This window comes from Cajanus cajan, chromosome 3 (assembly GCF_000230855.2).
Source record: "Cajanus cajan strain Asha chromosome 3, NIPB_CcT2T_4, whole genome shotgun sequence".
NCBI lineage: Eukaryota > Viridiplantae > Streptophyta > Magnoliopsida > Fabales > Fabaceae > Cajanus > Cajanus cajan.
This window is the reverse complement of record NC_138519.1, coordinates 32,656,106-32,675,033: the sequence shown is the minus strand read 5'-3', so window position 1 is coordinate 32,675,033 and position 18,928 is coordinate 32,656,106.

The window sequence follows — 18,928 nt, the reverse complement described above, 5'->3', positions numbered from 1 at the left end:
CTCCTTCTCTTTGGCTCCTTCACAAATAGCAAACATGTTAGCACCTCTCCAAAGTGTTTACTCTCCTTTTGGTTTAGTGGAAAACCCTTCCAAAGGCTAGGTTGGGTTTTGGTTCACTCCTCCACTCAATCCACCAAAGGATTGCTACTTTGCTAGTTAGGTGCTTCACCTACAAGTCAATGAGAACAACCAAGAGCAAGAGTTCCAAAAAAATAAAAACTGAAAAGGCTAATTATGAAAGGCTAAACTCAGATTGAATAAGATGAGACAAACAAAAGAGACCAAAGGAAAGACAAGCAAAAAAAATTAAGACTCAATCAATAGAAGCTAGCACTCAAAAGAATAAACCTAGAATAGCCCTAGAATGGGTTTGTGTTTAAGTTTCACTTGCTTAAGTCTTTTAATGTTTTCGGTCCAGCCAAGTTAGAAGTCCCAAAATAAGTCCAAAATGGTCAAGTTCCAACTCCAATGCTAAGGTATTTGGTCCAAGTCCACAAGTCAAGCAACAAGTCCTTTTTGTCCAAGATATATATATATATATTTTTTTTTTGTTCTTGTTCTTTTTGGGTTCACGGCCTTTTGCTTTTTAATGTCCTTGGGTCCAAATTTTTTTTTAAAATTTTAGCCCAATTTGTTGCTTAGGTTTTGCACTTGTGATGGCACAAAAATTAGGTCAAAAATATGTAGCATAGGAGCAAGACAAATGGCGCATCCTTAGAGGTTCTTTAAGGAATATTTTGAGTGGAATTGGTTTTGTACTATTTAGGTCAAGTTGTTTTAGCACAAAAAATATCCAGAACCTCTTAGATTCTTTTAGGGTTCTTGGAAAACAAGAAAGCAACTTAGACAAGTGAAAATGCAAGGGTAAAGATGGGCGGTTTTTCTAGCATGTGCAAGAAGGTTCACACATGGAAAATCATGGCAACATAGAACATGCTAGAAGCTATTAGCATGCATGAATGATCTAGATAGGAATTCTATATGACACGCCCACTTAAGATGTATGCATCATGGTATTTTTCATGTTTTCATGCAAGGTGTTTGGGCACATACATGGAAAATATGTAAGACAAAATATAGGAAGTAAAAATGACAAAACAATAGGTAGATTCAAAAAGAAAAATGCATGAACATGTAATATTCAACCTAGCATAGAAATATGACAACCTAACAATGGAACGTAAAACATGGAAGGTTCAAGGAAAACAAGTATGAACCACACAAAAATATTCGGTCAAGAGAGGAGAAGAAGAGAAATGACCGAATACAAAAATAGAGAACAAAGAAGACTCAAAGGGAAATAAGGAAGGAAAACATTTACCCTTGAAGAACCATGGCTCTGATACCACTTGATGGAAGGTGGCTTAGTTCCATGCACGCCCTTGATCTTGGTTCAACAAGGGAGACTCCAAAAGATGATGAAAAATGAAGGAGATGGTGGCGGAAGCACAAAGGTGAAGGTGAAGAGGGTTTGCTCAAGGTTGTTTCATCCAAGTGTAGGATGAAACCTATTTAGGGTTTTGCTTTTATGGTGGAGATGGGAGGAGGTTAGCCAAAGGCAACCTAGTACTAAGGAAAAGGTTGGTGTTTAGGGTCGTGGAGGTGGCGCACAAGGTGTATGGGAGGTGTTTGGTGGGGTGTTGCTCCTTTTGGCTAGCTCACTTCACTAAGGTTGGTGAAGGCCACCCAAGGTAGGCCAAACTCACTCACTCACGGTGGTGGAAGGAGGAGGAGAAGGGGAGGAGGCCGTGGAGTTCCTAAAGACTAAGGAGAATGACAATGAGGCAAAATGCACACTCAATATCATTAATATCCAAAGTGTCCACAAGGAGCTAGACTAGGGGAATATATAGGAAGGCTTGCATTTAGGGTTGCATTTAGGGTGAGTGGCCGAATTTCACTAGGGAGAAATGCACCCTAAATGAAATGCCAAATGCAACCCTAGATGCTACTTGGTGGCCAAGTTTGGCATCTTTAAGGGTTTAGGTTGGCTACAACAAGGTGCATGATAAGTCCATGCATCCTTGGCCCTCCAATTGGGCCTAAGCCTACCTAACACCAAAAAAATGACCAAACAACACCACTAAGTGTGCGTCACCTCCTTAATGGATGCACCCTAGCCCAATTAAAATCCTAAGCATCTAAATTACCCCAAAATACAAGGGCAAAAATGGGAAATACAAAGAAATAAATCCTAGGACTAAAATACCCCAAAATACAAGGGTAAAATTGGAATAAACCAAATAAATCCTACACTACTCAAAATTAGTCATAGCATTGGACCATGTGATGGGTTTCACATGAAGTACCATGGATGGTCCTCCATCAAGGAATGGCAAAAATCCAAACAGAGAAACGCATCGGTTAATTCTTTTGAAAAGTGAATCAAATAGAATTAGGTGCATCATACTGCATACATGCATACAGATGATAGGTGTAATGGAAGATCACTTGTTCTCTGTTTATTGAAAAAAAACAAAAAAATATAAACTTCAGAAAAACAATACGCCCGTATCATGTTCAGTACGCCCGTACCAAAATTAGGGTTATGAACAAATTTTTCAATTCAATACGGGCATACTGAAATGAATAACGGCCGTATTGGCAATAACAGAAATCCTCCCTCACGTCAATGACAAAATTCCTCCAAGAAGAAGAGGATAGGGGGAGCCATTCATTTTTTCCAAAAATAAAATAATTAAACTTGCATTTTGTGCATCACGCACATTAATTGCACATTCAAAGACCTCATCATGAGGCAATTGCATAAAATAGAAAAAATAGAAAATTGCTTGTGTATGACAGCAGTCAACAAAAGCCGAAAACGAAAAAAGGCAAGGATACAAACAATACTCCTCAGTTTGTACAGAATGATTGAGCCTGGAGAGGCTTGCTGAAAAAATACTTCCTCAGAATAATTAAGCCTGGAGAGGCTTGCAGAAACAATACTCTCTCACCATACAGAATAACTGAGCCTGGAGAGGCTCGCCAAAATAATACTCTCTCAGAATAACTGAGCCTGGAGAGGCTCGCCGAAATAATACTCTCTCAGAATAATGGAGCCTGGAGAGGCTCGCCGAAAAAATACTCTCTCAGAATATTTGAGCCTGGAGAGGCTCGCCGAAATAATACTCTCTCAGAATAACTGAGCCTGAAGAGGCTTGCCAAAATAATACTCCCCAGAGACATTTCTGTACAGAAAAAGCCAAAACCAACAAAAAAGGCAAAAATACAGAAAAAGCCAAAATCAACAAAAAATACAGAAAAAGCCGAAAAAGGCAAAAACACAGAAAAAGCCGAAATCAACAAAAAAGGCAAAAACACAGAAAAAGCCAAAATCGACAAAAAAGGCAAAATACAGAAAATCCAACAAATCATACAGAATAACTGAGCCTGGAGAGGCTTGCCGAAATAATACTCCCACAGAATAACTGAGCCTGGAGAGGCTTGCTGAAATAATACTCCCACAAAATAATTAAGCCTGGAGAGGCTTGCCGAAATAATACTCTCCAAAAGACGTCTCAGCTCGCATTCTTGGGCTGAACAAAAAACCAATTCTTCATACAAGATAATTGAGCCTGGAGAGGCTTACCGAAATAATACTCCTTCAGAATAACTGAGCCTGGAGAGGCTTGTCGAAATAATACTCCTTCAGAATAATTGAGCCTGGAGAGGCTTGCCGAAATAATACTCTCTCAGAATAATTGAGCCTGGAGAGGCTCGCCGAAATAATACTCCCCAGAGATATCTCAGCTTCCACTCACGAGCCAAATTCCCCAGTGAAAGCTATCAAAGCGAGATCAGCAAAATTCCCCAACGGAAGCATGATCCAAACAAAATATCCAAGTCAAAGGACTTAGACTTCCTCAGTGGAAGATAGCTTTCCAACTCAAACGAAGAGTGAAGCTAAGCCTGAAGAGGCTTTCTAAATAATACTCTGGGATACATAAGATCCCCAAATCCCCAGTCGCCTACTCAAGAGGCATTCCTACAAAAAGGAAAAAAATCAAAAGATCAATAATCATTCCCCAAGTGGAATCCGGCTCTTGGCCAAACATCAAGCGTCAAGATGATCTGCCTAACAGAAGAGGCTAATCACAATCAATGACAAAATCCCCCAGCGGATAACAGCCTACACAGAGGCGACAAAACCAGAAAAACAAAAAGAGTCACCCGAATAAGGATAACCGGGATACTCCACCATCGTCGAAAGGACGTCAGCCAATCATAAGGCACCGCTCATCTCAGAAAGAGCATCTTCGTGTCTACACCCCAGGGAAACAGAAATTCCTCAATGGGCACCAACTATGCAAAGGAAAGTTGGGACACAAGAACCTATGAGTAACTGCACATCCCCTAGACGGATCCCTGCGTTATCCAGCCCTCAGTGGCACAAAAATCAAAAACAATCGTCAAAGCAGCATCGTGGACTGTGGAGACAAAATCAAAATCAACATCCAGAATCCCCCAGTGGATAATAGCCTACACAGAGGCTACAAAATCAGAAAATCAAAGAGAGACACCCGAATAAGGATAACCGGGATACTCCACCAACGTCAAAGGACGTCAGCCAAACATAAGGCATCGCTCAAATCAAGAAGAGCATCTGTGTCTACACCCCAAGGAGTCAGAAATTCCCCATGGGTACCAACTATGCAAATGCAAGTTGGGGCACAAGAACCTATGAATGAATGCACATCCCCTAGACGGATCCCTGCGTTATCCAGCCCTCAGTGGCACAAAATCAGAAAAACGTCGAAGCAGCATAGTGGACTGTGGAGACAAAAAAAAAAAAAATCATCTCAGATCCCTGGAGAGGGTAAACTCGCATTGCCGAAGTGATCAGAAGACACGGACGCAGACCCCGGAGAGGGCAAACTCAGTTGCCAGGTCGTCAGAGACCAAACAAAGTCTGGAGAGACGGTACTCAAACAAAGTCTGGAGAGACGGTACTCAAACAAAGTCTGGAGAGACGGTACTCAAACAAGGTCTGGAGAGACGGTACTCAAACAAAGTCTGGAGAGACGGTACTCAAACAAGGTCTGGAGAGACGGTACTCAAACAAGGTCTGGAGAGACGGTACTCAAACAAGGTCTGGAGAGACGGTACTCAAACAAGGTCTGGAGAGACGGTACTCAAACAAGGTCTGGAGAGACGGTACTCAAACAAGGTCTGGAGAGACGGTACTCAAACAAGGTCTGGAGAGACGGTACTCAAACAAGGTCTGGAGAGACGGTACTCAAACAAGGTCTGGAGAGACGGTACTCAAACAAGGTCTGGAGAGACGGTACTCAAATAAAGTCTGGAGAGACGGTACTCAAACAAGGTCTGGAGAGACGGTACTCAAACAAGGTCTGGAGAGACGGTACTCAAACAAGGTCTGGAGAGACGGTACTCAAACAAGGTCTGGAGAGACGGTACTCAAACAAGGTCTGGAGAGACAGTACTCAAACAAAGTCTGGAGAGACGGTACTCAAACAAAGTCTGGAGAGACGGTACTCAAAGAAAGTCTGGAGAGACGGTACTCAAGGTCTGGAGAGACAGTACTCAAAGTCTGGAGAGACGGTACTCAAGGTCTGGAGAGACAGTACTCAACCATCAGCGTCGTCAGAGGCACATTGGTGTTCAACTTCCAGCTCGGGCGTCGAGTGAAGTTGACCCTGGAGAGGGTAAACTTAGCTACCGAGGTTGTCAGAAGCGCCGAGGTATGCAACAACCTGGAGAGGCTACTCAACAATTTTCCACCGGAAGACGCTACAAGTCAGAAGGTTGGCACATCACCCGGACAATTGGGTCAACTCCTTTACTTGTCAGCCGGTACACCAAAAGGCCGTCCGACTAAGTAAAGGGGGGGCAGCTGTAGACCCCTAAAATTGTCCGGTCGGAAATAAAGCTTGAAGACTCTCGAAGACTGGAGGAAGATCAGCCAGAAGGACTTCCAGAAGGCCCAAGGAGGGTTCTCTATAGGTTTAGAGGTCTTAAGATAGCTAAAATAAGAAAAGTGGGAGGAATGAAGCTCAATACGGCCTCCCAGAGGTTCAGTACGGCCGTATTGAACATTTTGAACTTCAATACGGCCGCACTGAACTCAATACGGCCGTATTGAAGTTTCTGAACTTCAATACGGCTGCATTGAATTCAATACGGCTGCACTGAACTTCAATACGGCCGTATTGAGGTTTTTTGAACTTCAATACGGCCGTATTGAATTCAATACGGCCGTATTGTAGTTCAAAACTTCAATATGGACCGTATTGACCCCCAGAGACCGTATTGAGCCTCATCCCTATAAATATGACGTCAATGGGACGTCATTCTACACTTTCACACACAGTTTTAACCCTCTTCTTGAGTATTCTGGGTTTTTTTGAGCAGTGCTCTGCCTAGAAATCACTCGGAGAGTTGATCCGACGAAGTTCTTGAGTCACGAGCCATTTGCTTGAGTCTCGAACCTAGTCGAAGGGAAATCCTCCGGATTTCCATAGTTAAAATTTTATAGGAGGGAGCGAGCGGTCTTGTAGAGGGAGGGAACGCCAAAACGCTTCCCAATTTCTGTCAAAATATATAAGAAAGCACGCTTCAAAGGTTTATCTCTTTAAAGTCCCTTCTTTTACCGCTTTCTGTGTGTACATATTTAAACTGTCATCATGTAGATAGTTAATTTATAATTGCTTAGAATAAATAGGGGTAATTTAGTAATTTCGCACTATTATTTTTAAATAATCTGTCATAGGGAACCCGAAAGGGGCGCTGTGGGGTGCTAACACCTTCCCCACGCGTAACCGACTCCCTTACCCGACTCTGGTTGTCATGGCCGAAGTCGATTTTTGAATCGATTGCCTTAAACTTCTTTTTCCAATGTTTTGAGTAAAACATTGGTGGCGACTCCACAAACCCTTCCTTTTTATGAAAACCGCTAATCCATGGAGGGTCCCGCTTGGGATTAACATGGATTGGTGAGCCTTTTAATAAAATTGCTCGTTTGACAAGGTCTCAGTTTGAGAATAAGTCATTCTAGCAATCCATATTTTTAAAACAAATAAAAGAGTCCAACCATCCTTTCGCGAATGCCGAAAGCCCGTTTCGGGCCGGTGGCGACAGTGGAGTATCCCGGTTATCTTTATTCGGGTGACTCTTTTGATTTTCTGATTTTTGTTGCCTCTGTGTAGGCTATTATCCGCTGAGGGATTCTGTCGTATTGGTTTTGACTGGCCTCTTCTGTTAGGCGGATTATCTTGACGTTCGGTATGTGGTTGAATACCAAATTCCGCTTGGGGAATGGGTATTGATCTTTTTGGATTTTCTCTGAAAGAATGCCTCTGAGTAGGCGAATGGGGATTTGAGGACTTTATGTATCCCAGAGTATTATTTAGAAAGCCTCTGCAGGCTTAGCTTCACTCGTCGCTTGAGTTGGAAAGCTATCTTCCACTGAGGAAGTCTGAGTCCTTTGACTCGGATATTGAGTTTGGATGATCATTGCTTCCATTGGGGAATCTTACTGATCTTGCTTTGATAGCTCTTACCGGGGATTTGGTCCAAGAGTGTGAGCTAAGAAGTCTCTGGGGAGTATTATTTCGGTAAGCCTCTCCTGGCTCAGTTATTCTGTACGATTGGGGAGTATTATTTCGGCAAGCCTCTCCAGGCTCAATTATTCTGTATGATGAGGGAGTATTATTTCGGCAAGCATCTCCAGGCTCAGTTATTCTGTATGATTGGGGAGTATTATTTCGGCAAGCCTCTCCAGGCTCAATTATTCTGTATGATGAGGGAGTATTATTTCGGCAAGCCTCTCCAGGCTCAGTTATTCTGTATGATGAGGGAGTATTTTTTAGGCAAGCCTCTCCAGGCTCAGTTATTCTGTACAATTTGTTGATTTTCTGTTCAGCCTAAGAATGCAATCTGAGATGTCTCTTGGGGAGTATTATTTCGGCAAGCCTCTCCAGGCTCAGTTATTCTGTATGATGCGGGAGTATTATTTCGGCAAGCCTCTCCAGGCTCAATTATTCTGTATATTTGTTGGATTTTCTGAATTTTGCCTTTTTTCGTTGATTTCGGCTTTTTCTGTTGGAGGGATCTCAAACACACTCACATATAAACTATGCATGGGAATGAAGATGTTGTTGATGTACAAAAGAATGGGCCAATACGGGCCGTATTGAATTCAATATGCCCGTATTGGTGTGGACGTTATGGCCAATACGGCCGTATTCATTTCGGTACGCCCGTATTGAGTTGAAAATTTGTTCATAACCCTGATTTTAGTACGGGTGTACTGAACATGGTACGGGCGCATTGTTTTTTCTGAAGTTTGATTTTATTTTATTTTATTTTATTTTATTTTATTATTATTTTTTTTTTGATTTTTGGTTTTTTCAATAAACAGAGAATAAGTGATCTTCCAGTACACCTATCATTTGTATGCATGTATGCGGTATGATGCACCTAATTCTATTTGATTTATTTTTTCAAAAGAATTAACCGATGCGTTTCTTTGCTTGGATTTTGCCATTCCTCTAGACGGGCTGTGCGCTTCCGATTTCTGTAACCGAGGAATGAATCGTGTTATATCGAGATTGGTGTCATCAACCAAGTGATCCTTCCCTTCCTTTAGAAGATGTATCAACCCTCCTATTGACCACTATATCTCCATGTTTCCACTAGATTATTCTAAAATCGTTTGCGACAAGAGAAAAGAAGGGAAAGATATTTTTTGTTCGGAAGTTTGTGTTTTAGAGGGGATTATTTTTTCGAAAATGGTTTTTGTAAGAATGGCTGGCCAAGGTAGGCTTATGTGTTTAGGCTTGTTTGATTAAACACTTATGAAGTTAATAAAGTCTTGTTATTGATGTTGTGATTTGACAACTTAGATAGCTTCCCTTGAACCTTTTTTGAATTCGGCTCATGGTACCATCATGGATTTCTTTTGTTTTTTGATTGTCCTTATTTTTGCCTAAAACACCCTTTTGTGGCGTTTTAGCGGACTTTTGTTTTTGTTCATTTTTGCAACCCTAACTTTTGCCTAGGTCACCCTTTCGTGGGATTCCTAGCGGGTCTTTTGCTCTTATTTTTGCGCAGCCCCCTTTTTGGGTTTCCTGCCGAGCTTCTTTTATTTTAAAGGATTTCTTTTTATCCATGATGGCACTTGTCGAGGCCAAGGGAAGGTGCTCCAAGTTGTCACACACACTTCCACATAAAAATGATGCGGGTTTATTATTATTAAGATGATTTTAACCTCATTCATGTTTATTCAAACAGGGTTAAAAATAATGCGGTTTAGAAATTTATTGTAAGCAAGAAGAGAAGCAGTAAGAAATAATAAAGAATGATTTTATTATAATCATAATGGAAACATGTGCCCTATCGAGGCTTGTCGCCACCGGCCCAAACGGGCCTCGGCGGTCGCGAAGACGGTCGAGCTCGCTTATTATTTTAGTTTTGAAAATGTATTGGATTATTAGAACGACTTGTTCTCAAACTGAGACCTTGTCGATCTTATCCAATTTATTTATTAAAAGTCTCACTAATCCATATTAATCCCAAGCGGGACCCTCCATGGATTAGTGGTTTTCGCAAAAGGAGGGTTCGTGGAGTCGCCACCAATGTTTTACTCAAAACATTGGAAAAAGGGATAAGGCAATTGATTTTATAAATCAACTTTGGCCATTACAACCAGAGTTGGGTAAGGGAGTCGGTTACGCGTGGGGAAGGTGTTAGCACCCCACAGCGCCCCTTTCGGGTTCCCTATGACAGATTATTTCTCAAATAATAGCGTAAAATTACTAAATTACCCCTATTTATTATAAGCGATTATAAATTAACTATCTACATGATGACAGTTTAAATATGCACACAGAAAGCAGTAAAAGGAAGGATTTCAGAAGAAACCTCTTGAAGCGTGCTTTTATATATTGAGTAAAACTGGGAAGCTTTTTGGCGTTCCCTCGCTCTACAAGCCCGCTCGCTCTCTCCTATAAAATTTTAACTACGGAAATCCGGAGGATTTCCCTTCGACTAGGTTCGAATCTCCAAGCTAAGTGCTTGGAATTCCAGAACTTCGTCGGATCGACTCCCAGAGAGATTTCTAGGGCAGAACACTGCTCAAAAACCCCAGAATACTCAAGGAGGGAGTCAAAACTGAGTGTGAAAGTGTGTAATGACGTCCAATTGACGTCATATTTATAGGGAATAGGCGCAATACGGCCTACAGGAGCAGTACGGCCGTATTGAAATTTTTGAACTTCAATACGGCCGTATTGAGTTCAATACGGCCGTATTGAAGTTCAGAAATTTCAATACGGCCGTATTGAGTTCAATACGGCTGTATTGAAGCTTCAATACGGCCGTATTGATTTCAGTACGGCCGTATTGAAGTTTCAGAAACTTCAATACGCCGTATTGAGTTCACTGCGGCCATATTGAAGCTTCAATACGGCCGTATTAAGTTCAGTACGACCGTATTGGGCTTCATTCCCTCTACTTCCTTATTTTGAGCTATTCTAAGACCTCTAGACCTACAGAGAACCCTCCTAGGGCCTTCCAGGAGTCCTTCTGGTTGATCTTCCTTCAGTCTTTGAGAGTCTTCAAGCTTTATTTCCGACCCGGACAATTTTAGGGGTCTACAGCTGCCCCCCCTTTACTTAGTCGGACGGTCTTTTGGTGTACCGGCTGACAAGTAAAGGAGTTGACCCAATTGTCCGGGTGATGTGCCAACCTTCTGACTTGTAGCGTCTTCCGGTGGAAAATTATAGAGTAGCCTCTCCAGGTTGTTGCATACCTCGGCGCTTCTGACAACCTCGGTAGCTAAGTTTAACACCAACGTGCCTCTGACGACGCTGATGGCTGAGTATTGTCTCTCCAGACCTTGAGTTTTGTCTCTCCAGACCTTGAGTACTGTCTCTCCAGACCTTGAGTACTGTCTCTCCAGACTTTGAGTACCGTCTCTCCAGACTTTGTTTGAGTATTGTCTCTCCAGACCTCGTTTGAGTACAGTCTCTCCAGACCTTGTTTGAGTACCGTCTCTCCAGACCTTGTTTGAGTATTGTCTCTCCAGACCTTGTTTGAGTATTGTCTCTCCAGACCTTGTTTGAGTACTGTCTCTCCAGACTTCGTTTGAGTATTGTCTCTCCAGACCTCGTTTGAGTATTGTCTCTCCAGACCTTGTTTGAGTATTGTCTCTCCAGACCTTGTTTGAGTACTGTCTCTCCAGACTTCGTTTGAGTATCGTCTCTCCAGACCTTGTTTGAGTATTGTCTCTCCAGACCTTGTTTGAGTACTGTCTCTCCAGACTTCGTTTGAGTATCGTCTCTCCAGACCTTGTTTGAGTATTGTCTCTCCAGACCTTGTTTGAGTACTGTCTCTCCAGACTTCGTTTGAGTATCGTCTCTCCAGACTTTGCCTCTCAAAGATGAGGTAGTTGAGTATAGTTTGTCTCCACAGTCCACAATGCTGCTTCGACGGTTTTTTTTTCTGATTTTGTGCCTGTAGACCCCTGAAATTGTCCGGGTCGGAAATAAAGCTTGAAGACTCTCGAAGACTGAAGGAAGATCAGCCAGAAGGACTCCCGGAAGGCCCTAGGAGGGTTCTCTGTAGGTCTAGAGGTCTTAGAATAGCTCAAAATAAGGAAGTGGAGGGAATGAAGCCCAATACGGCCGTACTGAACTTAATACGGCCGTATTGAAGCTTCAATACGGCCGCAGTGAACTCAATACGGTGTATTGAAGTTTCTGAAACTTCAATACGGCCGTACTGAAACCAATACGGGCGTATTGAAATTTCTGAATTTCAATACGGCCGTATTGAACTCAATACGACCGTATTGAAGTTCAAAAATTTCAATACGGCCGTATTGCTCCTGTAGGCCGTATTGCGCCTATTCCCTATAAATATGACGTCAATTGGACGTCATTCCACACTTTTGAACATAGTTTGAACCCTCTCCTTGAGTATTCTGGGGTTTTTGAGCAGTGTTCTGCCCTAGAAATCACTCGGAGAGTTGATCCGACGAAGTTCTTGAGCCCCGAGCCATTTTGCTTGAGGATCGAACCTAGTCGAGGGGAAATCTTTTTGATTCCCTTAGTTAAAATTTTGTTCTAGGAGAGCGAGGAGCGGGCTTGTAGAGCGAGGGAACGCCAAAACGCTTCCCAATTCATTTTTTATAAAAAGCACGCTTCAAGAGGTTTCCCTTCAATCCTTCCTTTTACTGCTTTCTGTGTGCACATTTAAACTGTCATCATGTAGATAGTCAATTCATAATTGTTTAGAATAAATAGGGGTAATTTAGTAATTTTATACTGTTCTTTTAAAAATAATCTGTCATAGGGAACCCGAAAGGGGCGCCGTGGGGTGCTAACACCTTCCCCACGCGTAACCGACTCCCTTACCCAACTCTGGTTGTAGTGGCCAAAGTTGATTTTTAAATCAATTGCCTTATCCCTTTTTCCAATGTTTTGAGTAAAACATTGGTGGCGACTCCACGAACCCTCCCTTTATGAAAACCACTAATCCATGGAGGGTCCCGCTTGGGATTAATATGGATTAGTGAGCCTTTTAATAAAATTGCTCGTTTGACGAGATCTCAGTTTGAGAATAAGTCATTCTAGCGATCCACATTTTTCAAACAAATAAACGAGTCCAACCATCCTTCGCGAATGCCGAAAGCCCGTTTCGGGCCGGTGGCGACAGATGGCGACTCCACTGGGGAATATTCGAGAGTCAGTCCCATTTAGTGACAGATTATTTTTAACAAATAATAGTTAAAATTACTTCATTACCCCTTGCTTGTATTATAATATGTTTTATTATATGGCTTTAAATAACTGTTGTATGCTTAAATTCCGCAATTGTTTGAAATAAAAACTGCACACAAACCTTTGCACACAACAGTTCCCTCTATACCCGGGGGCATGAGTGGTAATCCATAGGGAGTGGATGTTAGTACGGCCGGTTGATGGGTTTATAGGAGCCTATGAGACCGTTGTCGAAAAGCATCACTCAAGGTGATAACCATGAACTTGAGTCCGACGGTGCGTTGGAGCTTTCCATCGACCTACGACGAGAGGAATTGGGTCCCTATAATGGGGGCACCTTGGGGGCCTTTGACCAAGTGAGAACAGTTAGATCCTCCTTGAATATGCACTTTTCTGCAGGAGACCCCTACCTCGTAATTCGCTCGTGACTGTTCGTGGATGAGTGAATTGTCTGTGCATTGACTATGTGACATTGTATGAGCATACATTTGCATTCTTTAAACATACAACATTCCTAGTAAAATAAAAATAAATAGAAATAAGGATCTTCTAGTGCATGGTGTTGACATCTACCCTCATCACATTCATGTAGACAGTTTCCCTTTTCACCAAAAAAATACAAAATACAAAAAAAAATAATATTTACCCAAACCAAGCAATATCATGCATCATGTTAGGAAAATCCCAAGAAACATGATAATGCCTAGTTAAATAAACACTATGCATGCATATTCATCTCCATCATCTCATATCATGCATTTTACTGTAGATCATGGAGGGATCTAGGGGAGTGCAAGGGCAATTGAAGAAAGTGGACTTCTTATTATACCGTGCCGAGAGATTGGATCACCTCTGTACCTTGATGCCACGAGAGGCTCGTTTGGAGTTTGAAAAATCCTATGGACGAGTTCTCGACTTAATGAAGATTTGTGTAGATCCATCCTTTCTGAGAGCATTGGTCCACTTTTGGAGTCTCGATCTACATTGTTTCGAGTTCCCCCAGTTTGACCTAGTTCCTACTCTCGAAGAATACGAGCTCATGCTACGATGGCCCAAATCAGCTGGGGTCTATATCTTTCATGATAACCATGTGGCCGTGGAGAGAGTTGCCACTCAGGTCAAATTACCATCACGATCAGCTGCCTTGGTGGGGAACGGCAATGTTAAAGGTTGGAAGCTTGCTATGATTGAAGACCACCTTTCTTCCTTGGCTGGTGAGGGAGATTGGTTAGCTTTCAACAAGACTCTAGCATTAGCTGTATTTGGGATGATCCTTTTCCCCTTCTACGCTAACACAGTGGACCATGCTGCAATGGACGCTTTCTTCGCTTGGGACGTACACATGAAGAGTCCCGTGCCTGCCATTCTTGCCGACACCTTGCTCTCTGTTCATTTGTCTCAACGGAAGCAAGGGAAAACCATTCGATGCTGCACCTCCTTGCTATATGTATGGGGCATTACACACTTCTATGCTTCTAGTCATATGGGGACCTTGCCCGATCCATTGAGGAGTTTCTCCAAGATCCCCGTACGCCGCCGATATGCTTCCGAGTGGAAGGAAGAAATGGAACAGTGGAACATTAATCACTTCACATGGGTTTGCCCTTGGTTCCATCCGAGCCATATATTGACGAGATGCGGCAGTTATCCAAGCATACCATTGATGGGCCTCAGAGGTTGCATAGCCTACTCGCCTAAATTGGTTATGAGACAGCTAATGAGGACCCAAATTATTCCTACTAAAGAGGAGCTTGGAGGGTCGTGTTTCTCCTATGATTCCGAACATCAAAGGGATATGCACTCTGTCATAAGAGCGTGGGAGAGACCAACCTATGAGGGAGATCTCGAACTTGGAAAGCCTCGGGTATCCGTCTCCATTGATTATGAGGAATGGAGGAGCAAGAGGGGGGTGCCTCAACCATCCACTTCTTGTGCAACCACAGCAACAAGGAAGGCATTGCAAGAACAAGTCGACGCCTTGACCAAAAAGCTGGAAATTATGGGAGCTCAAATGAGAGTTCTTGAAGAGAAAAACGAAGAATCCAGTTTTACTATTGACGGTCTTCAAAGGCAATGCAAGAAGAAAGACCACGAGATAGAGCGGCTCAAGGATGAGTGTGCTAACCTCAATGAGGAGACTACTCGGGCATCCAAAATGCAAAAAATTGAACCGAGTAGTCAACTCCAAGAAGTCAACGCAAAGATAGCGCATCTGGAAGCCGAACGTGCAAAGCAGGCACAGTTGATCAGGGACATGCAAGAGGACTTGCTATCGACTCGATCCGACGCACAGAAATGGCGGGAGGTCGCTCAACGACAAGCCGCAAACCTTTCCGACTTCCGCAAAAAGGAAAGGGAAGGATTGGCACGAATGGCTAAACTCCAAGAGGAGAAAGATCGAGCCGAAGACGAGCTGAACGAGCTGCAGGCCATGATCAACTATCACACTCAGAAAGCGAAGGAGGCTCAGAAGACTTGTGATGATATGAGCCAAGCCGTCCACTTGCAAGTTGAAGCAATGGCACGCCATGTTGAGGAAGCCGAAGAAGAATGGCAACGACGTATGAACCCGCCTGTGGGTTTCTACCGGCTTTTCTCTTTTTGTAAAAAATTGCTTCAAAGCATTGTATAAAAAGTTGTGCACTTTCTTCAATGAATAAAATCGAATTCTTGAGATTTATCGCCTTTGCATCTCATTAGTCATTCATTTTGCATTTATCTCTCCTAGTAATTAATAATAAAGATTAATAAAAAGAAAGAATTAATCGATGTATATGTTCAGAATGGATCGCACGCCATTTGTGATAAAATGCAAACCAACAACTACGCAAAGCGAACACACGACGACGCCGTTGTTGGTAGTCAAGATAGAAAAAGGGGAAGGCCCCACGCCGTTAAGGATTGTCGTTCCAAGACCTTTCCCTTACGAATCAAATAAGGCTGTGCCATGGATATACGACATCCATACTTCTACCGGCAGTGATATCTCCAACATCGCTGGACTTGGGGGCATGACTAGGAGTGGCAGGATCTACACTCCCGAAGATCTGCACGATAAAGCTCCCAAGAATAAAGGAAAAGAAAAGGAGAAAACCGAGGAAGATAGAGAATCCGAGGAGGAGACTGATGAGCTGTTAAAATTCATCAAACAAAGCGAGTACTCCATTGTGGATCAACTTCACAAGACACCAGCAAAGATCACTTTGTTGTCATTGATCCTAAGCTCCGAACCGCATCGGCAAGCTCTGTTGAAGGTCTTGAACGAGGCATATGTGTCGCATACCATCTCCCAAGACAAGTTTGAGGGAATTGTTAGCCACATCACGGCTAATGACCACCTCACTTTCACCGATGAAGAAATCCCCGCCGAGGGACCTAATCACAACAAACCCTTGCACATCTCTGTAAAGTGCAAGGAGTACCACATCGCAAAAGTCTTGGTGGATAACGGATCTTCCTTGAATGTGATGCCCAAAAGAACTCTTGATCAAGTGGCAATCAAGGGAGTCCAAATGCGCCCGAGCAACATGATCGTTCGAGCTTTCGATGGTTCTAAGAGAGAAGTGGTGGGAGAAGTCAATCTTCCGATCCAAATTGGACCTACCATCTTCAACGTCGAATTCCAAGTGATGGATATTACTCCTGCATACAGCTGTCTCCTAGGCCGACCTTGGATTCATGATGCGAAAGCTGTGCCCTCTACGCTCCACCAAAAAGTCAAATTCATTGTGGGTGACAAACTGGTGACTGTACAAGCTGAAGATGACATACTCATCAGCAAGCCATCCAACATACCTTATGTGGATGCAGCAGAGGAAGCTTTGGAAACCGCCTTCCAAGCATTGGAAATTGCCAATGTTGAAACGTTTCCCCGAGAAATGAAGAAGGTAGCCCATATGCTCACAAAGAACGGATACTTGCCAGGACAAGGATTGGGCAAGTACTCCCAAGGAATCCCGGAGCTACCTATTATCAAGGACAATCCGGGGAAACAAGGGTTAGGATACAACCCTGTTAAAAGTCAAAGAACGAAGAGGAATCAAGATCCTTCTCAACGTTCTTTAAGCCAGATCTTTAAGAAGGCGGGTTCACAAACGTCAAGGCCGGTCGTCGTCATCAAGTGTCCTTTTCCTTCTAATAGGGATGTGTAAATTCAGTGACTATTAGAGATCACTCCTCGGGGACAGCCCGACCCCCGAGCCTCGATAGGGCACATGTTTCCATCACGATTATAATAAAATCATTCTTCATTAATTTCTTATTGATTCTTTTCTTGCTTACCATAAAATTCTAAACCACGTCATTTAACCCTGTTTGGATAAACATAAGTGAGGTTAAAATCGTCTTAATAATCAATAAACCCGCATCATTTTTATGTGGAAATGTGCATGACAGCTTGGAGCACCTTTTCTTGGCATCAATAAATGCCATCATGGATAAAGAAATCCTAAAGATAATAAGCTCGGCAGGAAACCCAAAAGGGGACTGTGCAAAATAAGAGCAAAAGACCCGCTAGGAATCCCACAAAAGGGTGACCTAGGCAAAAATTAGGGTTACAAAATAATGAACAAAAACAAAAGCCCGCTAAGACATCACAAATGGGTGTTTTAGGCAAAAGTTAGGGCCGTCAAAAAAGGAAAAACAAAATAAATCCATGATGGTACCATCAATCGAATTCAACAAGAGGCTCAAGAAAAGCTATCCAAGTTGTCAAAACACAATCATTAATAACAAAGATGTGCTTAACTTCATAAGTGTTTAATCGAACAAACCTAAACACAATAAGCCTACCATTGGCCAGCCATTCTTACAATATCCATTTTTCAAAAATAAAACAATCCCCTCTAAAACACAAACTTTTGAAAAATATACCTTTTCCTTCTTTTCTCTCTTGTCCCCAACGATTTTTGAATAATCTAGTGGAAACATGGAGATATAGTGGTCAATAGGAGGGTTGACACACTTTCTAAAGGAAGGGAGGATTATTTGGTTGATGACACCAAATCCCAAAATCAAATACGCATCACTCCTCGGTTACAGAAATCGGCAAAGCACAGTCTGTCTAGAGGAATGGCAAGATCCAAACAAAGAACGCATCGATTAATTCTTTTGAAAAACTGAATCAAATAGAATTAGGTGCATCATATACTGCATACATGCATACAGATGATAGGTGTACTGGAATATCACTTATTCTCTGTTTAAAAAAAAAAAAAAAAAAAAAAAAAAAAAAAAAAAAAAATCAATGCGCCCGTATTGAGTTTAATACGGGCATATTAAGGTAAACGTTGAAGCAACTTTTCGTATTCAATACGGCGTATTAAACACAATACGGGTGTATTGACGCTCAATACGGCCGTATTCATTTCAATACGGGCCGTATTGATCGCCACATTTGTACAATAACGGGAAAGCCAATACGGCCGTATTATGCTCAATACGGCCGTACTGGCGAAAACTTTTCTATAAATAAGCCTTCCCCCCTCTCATTTTTGCATACCAATCTTCATTCCCTGCATATTTTGTCTGTGAGTGCACCCTAGATAGCTTCTCAAAAATGGCAGAGTCATCCCGAAAAAGGCAGAGAGCCCCAGCTCGACGTGAGATGACAGACCGACACAGGCAACGGCTGGAGCTCATAGAGACGTTCAACTTCGAGCCGTCAAGGGTGCTTGACTTTGACCTCCTCCGAGCAGTGGGCCTGGAGGATGACGTCAGGGGTTACTTCGGCAGCATAGGATGGGGATTTCTCCTTGATCCCCCTTCTCAGCTGTACTTGACAGCCACGAAGGAGTTCCTGGCCTCCGTCGGTATTACTGAGTCGACGAACAGTTACGGGGAAGATGTCTGCTCGGTTGATTTCTGGATGAATCAGGGGTACCGCTCTTTGACTTTGGACGAGTTCAATGTCCAGGCGGGATTTTTCAGCCGCACTGATCAGCTGGAATTTCGTGATGCCATATGCGAGTGGCCAGATCAGTGGACTCCGGTTGACATGTGGAGATTGCTCACTGGCCGAGAGGATTACCATTCAGGGGTAAAGGGCTCCCGGCTTCCGACCGCTCTTCGGATCTGCCACAAGATCCTTACTAGTACTATCCACGGCAGGTCCAAGAGCCCCGAGTCGATTACTCGTCCTGACCTGCTGGCATTATATTGCATGGCCACCGGACGGAAGGCCA